The sequence below is a fragment of the Odontomachus brunneus genome, unplaced genomic scaffold, assembly GCF_010583005.1.
Source record: "Odontomachus brunneus isolate Ranch 3 - 2012 unplaced genomic scaffold, Obru_v1 Obru_scaffold_064, whole genome shotgun sequence".
In the NCBI taxonomy this organism is placed as follows: Eukaryota; Metazoa; Arthropoda; class Insecta; order Hymenoptera; family Formicidae; genus Odontomachus; species Odontomachus brunneus.
Genome location: NW_022639514.1, coordinates 428,646 through 439,685, shown reverse-complemented (window position 1 = coordinate 439,685; position 11,040 = coordinate 428,646). Strand labels below are relative to the sequence as shown.

Here is an 11,040-nt window from a genome sequence, read left to right as displayed (position 1 = left end):
AATAATTCCACACTTTCATTAATTTTTTACAAGAAAAATTTATAGATATAGAAGAGATTGAATATATAGAAGAGTAGGATGAAAGGATAAATTTTTCTTGTAAAAAATTAATGAAAGTGTGGAATTATTATATATATATATATATATATATATATAAAAAATTTATTAGTAATTATATATAATCTGTTATTGTAATATATAGTAATATATTATAATAATATGTGTTTTAGATATTTTTCTTCTTTTTTCAGAATCGATATTTTTTCTATATATTCGTAATATACTAAGAGATATTTGTAGTAGACATTGGTATATAATACCAAAAATTAAAATATTCTGTTGGTATATTTACATAATAGAAAATGTTCTCAATATATATATTGAGTAGTCTATGGATATGGACATAGAAACATCCTCCGCACATTCTCAGAATATCATAGTACGTATTTCGAATATTAATGTGATATACACGTTCGCATCTACGTTTGCAATATATTTCATACATGCGTAGGATCTACCTGTACTGTATGGGTTACCTGACGAATGAACTCTCGTCGTCTACTCATACCGCTGTGCTTCGCTACGAATCTCGCGAGGCGTGCTGTATTTTCCCACCGGACAAGTGTGCGATCCTAGAAGGATAACGCGTTATGTGGTCAGAATCGCCGGTCCATTTGCGAAGTGCGCGAGTGAGCGAGCAAGTGAGTGAGCAAGAGGCCGAACGCGAGAATGAATACGCGAGTAAAAGAGAGAGAGAAAGAGAGTGTGACTGACCAAGAGATAAAGAGAGAGGCTGATAATACATATTAATACAGTCGTACGCGGGCGCGCTCGCGAGCATCGAAACCCAGACCGGTTCAGGTTTTATGACGGTGTCGAACGTTGCGCGGGAACCGGCAACGCGATTTATACATTCACGGAGCGATCCGTTTCGAACGCCCACGTGGCTGAGTATTATACTCTCTCGGCATCGCGACTCGTTGTACTCGCTCCCTTTTTATTGCATCGCTTCATTATATTTCATTACCATGCGCGTTCTTTCTTTCTCTCTCGTTCAGGCTGTCTGTCTCTCTTGCTCGTGCCTGTAGCCGATTTTAAATTTATTATGCCTAAGCACCGATTCCGCGATATATTATTCGTTTGTTCATTATGCCTCGATTTTATTATACACGCGTATACGTGTATGTGTTCGTTATATGTCAACCTTATTGGTCAATTTTTAATTTAGAATTTATTATATGTCCTAGGAGAGATCCATAGAGAGAGGAAAAGAGAGGAGAGAGAGAGAGAGAGAGGAAGAGAGAGAGGGAGAGAGAGAAAGTCCCCGAGGCGCGCGCGTGGCCATTGTTCGGTCATTTTCATTGTGTCGGTGCTTATATTACTATACGGCTATTATTCCCCATGCCGGCATTTTCAATTGGAGATATTTATGTGACCTGGTTATACAGTCTGCGACACCTGGCGATTCTGACTTTTTCACGCGTCGACCATATTTAACCCTTAATGTGATATAGTGCCGCCTTATGTGCGACCCTACTCGCAATTAGTTACCAGATCTACCGTATTTAGCGTGAACAAAGACGCTCACTATTATTTTCATTTTCTGCCGCGGTAAAGCTGGAGTTTTTGCGAGTAAAAAGAAAATGTGCACAGTCGATTGGAGTAAAGTAAAGATAAAAATAGGTACAGGCTAATATGGAATAGGCTAATATGGAATAGGAGCTTATTTTTTTAGAGTCCCTTAAGTAAAAGTCTGAACATGTTTATTTGTTAAAAAAATATATGAGTCATGTAAGAAATAGCTATTGTATTCCAAATTGTACAAATAGAAATTTGAAAGAATTTTCGATAAAATATTCCTATGAACTGAACAGAAAGTGTTAACAATAAAACTATGTATAAATATGACTATGTATAGTATTGTAAAATAATATATAATATATAAAATAAAATATAATATATAATATATATGTTTAATATTTACTTATAATATTTACTTATAATATATGCAATTTATATTTTTAGCAAATAACTGTTACAAATGAGTTTGTTTTTTATTTTTATATTCTTATTTTAAATAATTTTTTTATACTTTTACTTAAATAATACTGCGTGCAGAGTAAAAAATCGAGACAGCTTATTGGCATATTTTATCCTAATTTCTTCTAGAATACAGAGTTTAGATAAAGTTCTTTTATCTCTGATTGATGTGAATAAAATATGGCGCAGTCAATAAAATATCTTGAATTTTTACTGTGCACGTGATATTATTTATATAAATGTTAAGAATTTAAAAAATAATACTTTCGCTATAAAACTTGTTATATATGACGTTGAGATGAGAAACGCCAGACGAGAAATATAGAAATATAAATAATTTTATATTTTTATTTCACTTCAAAATTAAATATTATAGTGATTGAGTCAGTCTGGCTTGCTTAAAATAAGTTCTCTAATGTTTATATTTAATGTATGCTCTCAGTGTATTTGTATTAATAATGTCTTACCGATTATCATTATTAATCATTATTAATAACCTTCTTAATGGCATAAAAAAGTTTTGCTTGTCAAAGAATGCTGATAATATAAAGCATTGTAAAGTTAGATAATTAACAACCTGAAGAATTTATGTAAAAAATGGGATAAATTTTCTTCTTTTTCTTTTTGTTGCTTACCATGTTTTCTACATTTCTTGCATAATATCTTTTAATAAATAATGAAATTTCTCTTCATGTACAAAATAATTTATCCAATAATCATAAATAATATTTTCAAAAGAAAAAAAGTTTTGCACTTTTTCAATTGTGTTATTTATTACTTATTATTATATATTTATTAATGTTCCTTAAATTTTCTCGATAATCCACATTTATTGTCTTTTATTTTTCCGACTTTTCGATTTATTCACTTTTTATTTTTTCGCTAGTAAGTTGTAATTAAATTTTAAGTACTTCGTTTTATTGGACCTTATTCAGAAGTAAGATATTTCTCAATGTCTCCATTCTATTAGATATTTCCATTCCAAATTTGCATTGTCAACTCATACCAAGAGAACGGTTTCTTTAGATTCAATAAATTTTAGTAAATGCAAAAAAATTATTTTTTGAGAGATAGCTCAAATAAACTAATTTTTTTATCTCTAATTGTTTAACTTTTTAAATAATTTTGTATTGTTTGATCTAAATTAAAAAAAAAATTATTATTTATTACTCAGACTTTGTCTTATTGCCGTAGAACAATAAATTGATTACATCAGAAAACATATGCCAAAAATTTTTGTTATTTTCAAATAAAGATATATTTGTATGAAAGCATGAAAGAACACTAAGATTGCTTGAGTATACTTGTAAATTGTTCCATAAACTTTTCTTTTTAAGAAACAATAAGTAGCTTTAAAATTAACGTGACATGCAACTTTTTTCTTTAATTTGTCTTTCCTTATGATTTTGTTATGTTAATTTTAAGAATTCTAATCATCTGACATTATCAATTCAGGATTTCGTAACAGTGGAGCCAGGAGTCTTAAAGAAGAAAATCATTTTATTTAATTTTCTCATTTCACTAAAAAGTTCGATAATTATATTTAAATAATTTTGAGAAATAATCTCAGATAAGTTTCTTTTTTCACGTTATCCGGGTTCACAAGTCGATAATCGAATTGATGATGATTTTTCGGACCATTCGATTATAACTAGATCCATTATTGATCTTCAATAGAAGATCGACATTTTATCGGTGCTGTATCGATGTTACATCAAGGATAGATTTATATGATATTTCATTGATATCATATTGATATTTAGTTGATATATGAATAATATCTAATAGATACTCCCTTGTAGATAGATAGTATAATTATAACTAAAAATTTAGTTGATAAATAATATTTATTATATTATTACACATTAAAAGACATATATTAAAAGACATTAGAAAACAAATAACATATTAATTATATTTCACTATTTGTCATGAAGTACTAAATAATATAAAATATATAAAAAGGAACAGAAAAAAATAATATGTCATTAAAAACATGAAACTAGTTGTACACTATAAATAAATGTATCAGTATGTAAAATATTTTTCGATGTACCAAAAAGAAATATAAACATATTATCTGTACCTATTTCTTCATATTTTTATTATACAGAGTATCCGGTATAATAAACATAATACCACTAATGAAACATATAAAGGAAGATTAATATTGCGTGAACGATAGATATGTATAATTTTGTCGATACGATGTCGATGTCAATTTTAATCAATTTTCCTTAATTAATAACTTAAAATTTTACGTGACTTGCAAACGATAGTTTATCTATCACAACGAATATGCCTCGGGTTAATTGTTGGACACTCTGTATACTGAGAAAAATACTTGAAAATTTATTTGTGGAATATAAAGTTTATATATATATATATATATATATATATATATATATATATATATTTCTGTGAAGTAAACTTTTATTTTACAAGTAAATTTTCAAATATTTTTATCTCAGTATGGCATTTTTCAATCAAACATTATATGATTAATTCAAACAATATTTATTTTTTTTAAATAATAGTGTTCTTTCCATCAAATAATAGGATTTAATATAATAAGACAAAATAATATTTGATTTAAAGTTATTTTTTTCAAATTACACATAAACAAGTAGAATATTAAATATAAAGAAACTATTTTGACCTGTATATCAATATTGATTTGAGAAAGAGTATTTCATTATCGCTTCCATTAAGGTGAATGTCCCAATTAGTAGACCAAGTAATTATTAGACCAAGTAAGCTCATCGTGAAAATAAAATGATAAATTAATAATATAAATGCTAAACTAAATACATAAAATTGATTTTGTTGAAAAGCTTGAACATTTGGGATTTTAATTATGTTATATTGTGCTTATTTGCGGGAAGATTTTAATTTATCTATAATATTTTCTCAAAAGTGGCTAAAGTATCATTTAGTGACCAGTCAGTTTGATTTTGTCCCAATTTATGACCTATGTATGTCCCTATTACTGATCGGCGATAAACATATGGGCGGTCCTATTATTGATTGACCACACTATTACTGACTGATTAACAAATATTTTAAAAAAACTTGTTAACATTATTATATTTTTAAGAAACAAAGTAGTACATAAAATGATACTGTCTTATATTAAATTTAACACAATAAATTTATTTATTTATCATATATACATTATTCAAGATTTATTTATTTTTCAGTATCTGTGATAAATTTCAACTTTAACTTTAATTTTTAGGTTTAGTATTTTAAACTATGATATTGATATTATTTATTAATTTTATGAATAAGATTTACAGAATATATATTCTCTTTAGAAATAGGGACGCTTATATAATTGGCAATCGTCATTTCCCCGTGATTTTACAATATTTTTATTAAACAAGTAGTTATCATTTTTAACGGTATTATAACGTCCACCCGCCACGAAATATTCTCGACGTTGTCATCCGGTTGTATAAATATCAAGTCGGTACAAACGCTTTCTCGCGTAAACAAAATTCAATGGAAAAATAATAAATCTTTCGCGCCGATGTACTATTTTCCTACATTTTCCTATCGCGATTTCGAGCAGCGTATATTGTCCGTGCGTGTATGTGTGTGTGTGTGTGTGTGTGTGTGTGTGTGTGTGTGTGTATGCGAAAGTATATGTGTGCGTACGCGTGTGTATTTATCTTTCCATTTTCATAATTCCAAAAACAACCACGAACTCGACATACCAGTCGCGTGGCTTCCTTTCGCCGTGCCGATTACAGGTCCAGGAAAAAGCGCGGCCTATTAATAATTATAAATTTTTCTAGCGTATTTAAAACGGTTCGCTTGCTTCGATAAACACCGGTCTGATACTCGTCTTGTACTCAGGAGGAAATTTATCGCAGTCGTCGTCGTCGTCGTAGTAGTAGTAATAGTCATCGTCGTAATATTTAACGTAGACCGGGCGCGCGCGTTGGGTTCCCATCGATACGGATCGGTGAGTCAGATCGGTGGGTCTCTTGCCACTATATCGTAGCGCGGTGCGCGTACCACGGGATGATTATATCGTACTTGACGGTATCGGACGCGCGGTGCGACATCGGGGTGTATCCGCACCTCGGACCGGTTCGTTCACTTTACGAGCACCGGCAACATTCGCCATGGGACAGCCACTCTCGAAGAGTAATCCAGTTCTCTCTCACATACGCCCCCACACACACACCGTGTATATTATTCGGATCATAGCTGACGAGAAGTGAACGAAAAAAGAAGCATACGTCTCATCGCAATCTCTCTCTTTCTCTTTCTCTTTTTCCCTCTCCTTTTTCCTCCCACCCTCTCCCTCTCGCTCCTTTTGCCTCCCGTTCTTCCTCTGGTCTCTCTCGTTTGTTCTCGTTCTCTCGCTCTCGCTTCTTCGTTATACATTTCAGTGCGAAATCAATGATGCACCCCGAGTGACCAGACGTCCTGGTTTCTGAGGACGCGTCCTCGTTTTTTTTTTAATTTTTTATAGGTGCTTTCAGACATTCCCGCGGGTTTCAGAAATTCGTCCTAGTTCGTCCTAGTTTCGCGTCTCACAATACACGAGACTGAGAAGTTCGACGCGTCTCGTTCCGCTTATCGTCCCTTCTTATTAACGCGTCGAATGCCTACGCGGATTTCCATTAACTGCATGAAAGGCCAACTGAAAGTTAGTTGCACAATCGCGCCTTCAAATATCGATCGATGGGAAGTTCGACGATATAAATAACTTTTTTGTTAATAACAAACACTGAACATGCTTTCTAAAGTACAATCAGAGTGTATTTTTTACTAAAATGTTAGAAGAAAGTACCCGGGTAGAAATTTAAAAGAGGGCTTGTAAAGGCTCTAGATAGTTTTTCCCCACTTCTGTCTAGGCGCTATTCAGGCAAGCCCGAGTTGTACAGAAATGTAACGCTTTTGTAAGTCAGGGCCCGATTTGTAAATCTGAGGCCCTATTCTGGCACGCCTAAGTAGAAAAAAATATTCTTTTATGTATGAATATGTACTACTTTTTCTAATAGAAACTATTCGTAAAGATCACAGCGCTTGCTGATTTTATTTGAAAACTTTAGATTATTTGATTCAAATGCTACATCACATTTAAAAATTCTCACTGACACTGGTGGGACTCGAACCTGGACCTTGTCTGAAACACCTCTGGATTATGAAAATCTATTGCTTTAAACACCACGCCATTTCTTCAATCAAATATAAGCGTCTTACATTTTATGTGTTGTGATTAACACAATAATATAATTTTTTGATAATATAACTTAATAAAATGATATAATTTTAATAAAAATTATATTTTTTATACTTTTATTGTTAATTTAACCCTTAACTAATGAGATGAGGTCTACAAAATCCTGCACTTCCATTTCGTTATTTTAAAATTTTTAAATTGTTGATTGTTATTAAATAAAATTGATGATTGTTATTAAATTAAATTGTTGATTGTTATTAAAATTTTTTTTATTGTTGATTGTTATTAAATAAATAAAGTCATGAAAGACTATAAACTTTGAATAATTATAAAAGAGTACAATTAAAAGAAGGAGAAATCCACCTTACCATATAAGATTTCATTAAATTAATTAAATTTATATAAAATATATAAATCAACGCTTATTATAAGCGATTTCTGAAATATTTTAATGAAAAAGATTTTGATAAAATATTTCACAAATATTTCTAAATTATTTCAATATTATATTTTAATATAATTTCCAAGTTATCTTTCAGAAAGCTTGCTGTATGGAACCCTATGTAAACCCGCCTTATTTCGAAGACTATTTTTGAGAACCAAAATTATAATATTTTGGTTTTACTTCAAACTTATGTGAATTTTATTTTAGTCTAAGACTGTAAACTAAAATTCTGTAAGACTTTAAACTATTTAAAGAATTGAATAAACGAGACCTTGACTGAATTATATAAGTACATGTCTTGTTGTGTTGATGTCTACGGACATCCACATCTGTGCCTATTTTGGGCCTATTTACGAATTTTCCTTTAGAAATCCTTTTACTTGGCGATATGTAGGCCTAACAATGGCAGGACTTATTAAGGGCATTTCCAACAGCGCCTATTCAGAGTTTGTTTAGCAAATTCTACTCAGAATTTGTAGATTCTTTCTAGGCGCAACAGTGATAGACCTAGTTAGGAGCATTCCCAATAGCATTTCATAGCCTATTCAGGGTCTGTTAAGGAAATTCTACTCAGAATTTGTCTTTGTACACCCTTTCTAGGCCCAACGATGCTAAGTATATTTTAGGACATGCCTATCTAGGCTCTTTACGGACTTGGGGCATGACCCGATAAAATCCTACCCGGGTAGTAATATGGACTTTTTTTTGTTTTACATGAAAAGCTCAATATTAAATGCAATAATTGCATCAATAACTGTCAAAAGTGCTAGAAAATATATCTCTTATAATGTATTCATAATTATTAGTAAAAAAATAAAATGTTTAAATAGTACAAAATCTTTTTTGAACATATTGCAGAAAATGAATCTTGGAAAATGAAGTGTTAATATAAAATAAGTATAAAAATAAAAGAAAAAAACATTTTTTATTGAAAATTGTTTTCTTGAAAACTTTATTTTTTATTTAAAATTGTTGATGTTAAAACGACTTTTTATTGAAATGCTTTGAATATAAAAATTATAAGTTGGCAATATCGAAATTTCCTATAAAAATTAAATGAAGTAAGCTCAATAATTCAAATTGTGTAGAAATTCTATAGTTCTATGAACTATAGAAGTTTCTCAAATAAAAATATCATTTTCACACTCACTATATAAGATATGAATTTCTTACTTTCTTATTTCAATTTCTTTTTTAATATAGCGATAAAGAAAAATGTTTGCAATATTGTGAACACCTTGTTCCATATTATTATTCATCGCTATTTTTTAAATAATCAAACAAATCTCAAAGTAGGAAAAATACTTTCAAATAACTAACTCTACGGTTTTGAAGTTTGATCTTATTACTAATTGACACACTATAATTAATATGTTCGATTTATCAGTTGAAGCAGAAAGAGAATTTTTTAATCTCCACTTTGTGAAAAGTTTTAATAGGTAAAAAACAAAGTTTTTTTTTAAGAATTATAATCAACGTAGCACTGATATCATACCCTTTGGTAGATCAATAAAGACCCTAATTATACTTATTTCAGTTATCGATAAATCGTAGCAATTGTTTAAGACAATAACCATGGCTACGTTCCAATATTCTGGCAATACTAGCAGTACAATAATGTCATTCCAATATACGCGATAGTAAACTTTCCAAGTACTTTCGTGTTCATATAACATCATAGATTTTGTCGTCACTTCTTATTTTCGTTATAGCGGCTCGCGAGGTGAGACATTCGTAAAAGAAATATGATGATACTCCTGGAAGAGTCGTATTTTATAGTCGTAGAAAATAATAGAGTATAAAACAAGTAAATTGACTCTCCCTACGATAATGTGTGCAATATTAATAACAACTGTAGCTTTTTTCATATTTTGCTAATTCCATATTAGCTATTAATAATATCTAAATTCAGTAAAAGTTTGATTATGTACGATATCATGTGATGTGTCAGTTGCTACACTACTCAAAGCTTCGTTCCATTTTCTCTATTCATAATAGTTTGACAATATACTTATGAAAACGGAACGCTTGTATCAGTGTACTATAATGACGTCGCGCAGTATGTCACACAATATGTTTCATATTGCCATTTTCTTTCACATCACCACCTTTTCTCTTAAATATAGCACTACAATAAGTAGAATCTCACTGAAAGGATCAGTTAACAGTAGCGACTATATTCATTATTGATGCACTTTGTGAAAATAGACAGTGTCATTGTAGATATATATACACAATAAAAAACATTTTCATTGATTTGTTCTAAAAGAGAGTCGTCTCCGTTTCTTATTACAAAGTTATTAATACATTAGTTCACATATGTGTTAAATATTGTTAACAAGTATTAATAAGATTTCTCAGAAGAAGTATTTGAATGTTTATAAGTTTGCAATAAGAAACATAGGGCACATTTCGTCTGTTTAAAAAAAAAGTCATTTAACACATTTGTAAACTAATATATTGATATAATTATGCAGTGCAATTAATCGCGAAACACAAATATAAATTCTCCTTTCCTGCCTCCATTTCTCTCTCTCTCTCTCTCTTTCTTTCTAAATCTCCCTCCCTCTCGATGCCAAATAAAAATGAATAAAAGTCCCGTGCGTGCAACGACGCGGTAAAATAAACGTGGTTCCTGACGCGCACACTCGTTACCTCGTTTAATTGTTTCTCCATCGACGATACACGTAACTCCCCGAGCACAATTGATTGCGTTTTATACGTAAATCAATGAGACATATCGGTATCATAGCGCCGGTCATCGGTGACCGCTATGGCATTCAACGCGTTAACACTTCAAAGCCCCAAAGCGAACATCCACTGTTAATAATTCCCGTGCGGTTGTTTCTGGTTCGATTGTAATTAATTTTCGCAATATTCGCCCGAAAAAAACACACACACAAGACACAGAGCCGTGCGCTTAATGACACGTCACGATCCGATATATGGAACGTTATAATAATAAAATAGCACAATATAAGCATCTAAAATAAATTTTGTTTTAAAAAATAAAAAATAAATAAATTTGTCTCTGATTTAGTACGGGCGGAACACAACGTAACCAAAAAGTTTGACGGGCTTTATTTCATTTATTAAATTTATCTGGTTAATTCTGAAAAGGCCTTAAAAAAAGCCCAAATTGAAAATTGTTAATAATGTCAACCGCTTTTTCATCTACGCAATTCGTTTCGACAATATTTGTATAAGAAATGCACAAGTCCGCTTCGATCGAGTAATCGATAACAAAGTATAACTTGATGAAACAATTTTATTAAAAAAAGAGGGGAGGGGGAGAGAGAGAGAGAGAGAGAGAGAGAGAGAGAGAGAGAGAGAGAGAGAGAGAGAGAGAGAGAGA

At 30.8% G+C, this 11,040-nt stretch overlaps 1 long non-coding RNA gene across 2 annotated transcripts in view; it reads left to right on the top strand.

The window, feature by feature from the left end:
- Positions 1 to 1,966, top strand: part of LOC116846440 — a 15,539-nt gene extending 13,573 nt beyond the window's left edge. For both annotated transcript variants that reach the window (XR_004378492.1, XR_004378493.1), the window contains exons 2-4: positions 252 to 439; positions 512 to 701; positions 1,248 to 1,966. This is a non-coding gene — a long non-coding RNA (uncharacterized LOC116846440). The remainder of the gene's footprint in view (positions 1 to 251; positions 440 to 511; positions 702 to 1,247) is intronic.
- The last annotated feature ends 9,074 nt before the right edge of the window (positions 1,967 to 11,040 follow it).